General features: G+C 36.3%; 1 pseudogene; it reads left to right on the top strand.

Moving 5' to 3' along the window:
• The first annotated feature begins 255 nt into the window (after positions 1 to 255).
• Positions 256 to 1405, top strand: LOC134367108 (GTP-binding protein 10-like; annotated as a pseudogene).
• Positions 1406 to 1914: the final 509 nt, after the last annotated feature.

Raw genomic sequence — 1914 nt, 5'->3', positions numbered from 1 at the left:
AGTCCTATTCATCTTTCTCTGAGTCAGGGGGAGATTTTCTGTTACCACATTTATTTTCTCTGGATGAGCCCAATTCAGCAAGTTGTACGTAGAAGGGGGAGCCAATCATTTCAGCCACCTTAAAAATTTTTTCTGGAAGCCCATGTTGTCAGATTGATTGAGGCACCTACATACAAGGGTACTTTAAAAAGTTTATGGAAAAATAGAATTAAAAGATAATATGAGGGCTCGTTGCAGTCATGGTACGTTGCAGTCATGGTACCTTGCAGTTGCATATTGTTTAGAAAGTGTGGAAATTTCATTGATAACCTAAGACTTCACCAGAGGAGGAAGTGGTGGAATGAGTTATCCTCCTTTAGGTGGAGAAGGTGGGAAAGGTAATAATGTCTGGATTGTAGCCCATAAAAAAATGACTTTAAAGCAACTTAAAGACAAATATCCTCAGAAATGGTTTGTAGCTAGAGGAGGAACAGTCAGGTTAGTGCACCAAAAGGCTCCAAAGGAAAAGACTGTGAAATCCCTGTACCTCTGGGTATTTCAATAACTGATGAAAATGATAAAATTGTAGAACTCAATAAAGAGAAAGACAGAGTTTGGGTTGCTGAAGGAGGTCTTACAAATTTCTCACCTTTGAAAGGCCAGAAATGAATAATTCACCTTTATCTAAAACTTATAGCTGATGTAGGCCTAGTAAGATTCCCAAATGCTGGAAAATCCTCTTTGCTAAGTCAGGTTTCTCATGCAAAACCTGCAACTGCAGATTATGCATTTACAACTTTAAAGCCTGAACTTGGAAAGATTATGTACAATGATTTCAAACAGATATCAGTAGCTGATCTTCTGGGCTTACTACAAGGAGCACATATGAACAAAGGAATGAACCATAAATTACTCAAGCATATAAAAAGAACTAGACAACTGCTTTTTGTTGTTGATATTTCTGGATTTCAGCTTTCTTCGAAAACTCCGTACAGAACTGCTTTTGAAATGATAATACTGCTTACAAAAGAGTTGGAGTTGTACAAAGAGGAACTTCAGACAAAACCTGCACTGCTGGCAGTTAATAAAATGGACTTACCACATGCTCCAGATAAATTCCATAAATTGATGAACCAACTCCAGAATCCTAAAGATTTTCTGCATTTAATTGAAAAATAAAAACAAAACATGATTCCAGAGAGGACTATGGCATTCCAACATATCATCCCCATCTCTGCAGTTACTGGAAAAGGAATTGAAGAATTAAAGAACTGTATAAGAAAATCTCTGGATGATCATAATAACCAGGAAAATGATGCATATCATAGGAAACAGTTCCTTAATTTCTGGATTTCCAATACAGTATCTTTATAGTGAGCCACCATCAAAGCATGCCATTACTAGTTCCAGAATTGATATAATTTAAATCTATTAAAAGTAGAATACTATTCAGCCCTTAAAAGAAGAAAATTGTATCATTTATGACAACATGGATGAACTTGGAGGACATTATGTTAAGTGAAATAAGCCACGCAGAAGAAGACAAACTCTGCATGATCTCACTTATATTTGGAACCTAAAAAATTTAAACTCATAGAGGCAGAGAGTAGAATGGTGGTTACCAGGAATTGGGGAGATGCTGATCAAAGGAATCAAAACTTCAGTTAGATAGGAGGAATAAGTTCAAGAGATCTATTGTACAGCATGGGGACTATAATTATAACAATGTGTTATATTTTGAAAATTGCTGAGAGAGTCGATTTTAAGTGTTCTTGCCACAAAAAATAAGTATATGAAGTAATGCATATGTTAACCAGCTCAACTGAGCCATTCCGCAATGTGCAGTCAGCCCTCCTTGTCCACGAGTTCCACATCCATGCATTCAACCAACTGTGGCTTGAAAAGTATCAGAAAAAATTACATCTGTACTGAATA

This window comes from Cynocephalus volans, chromosome 2, assembly GCF_027409185.1.
Source record: "Cynocephalus volans isolate mCynVol1 chromosome 2, mCynVol1.pri, whole genome shotgun sequence".
NCBI lineage: Eukaryota > Metazoa > Chordata > Mammalia > Dermoptera > Cynocephalidae > Cynocephalus > Cynocephalus volans.
This window is presented reverse-complemented; position numbering and strand designations above follow the sequence as displayed.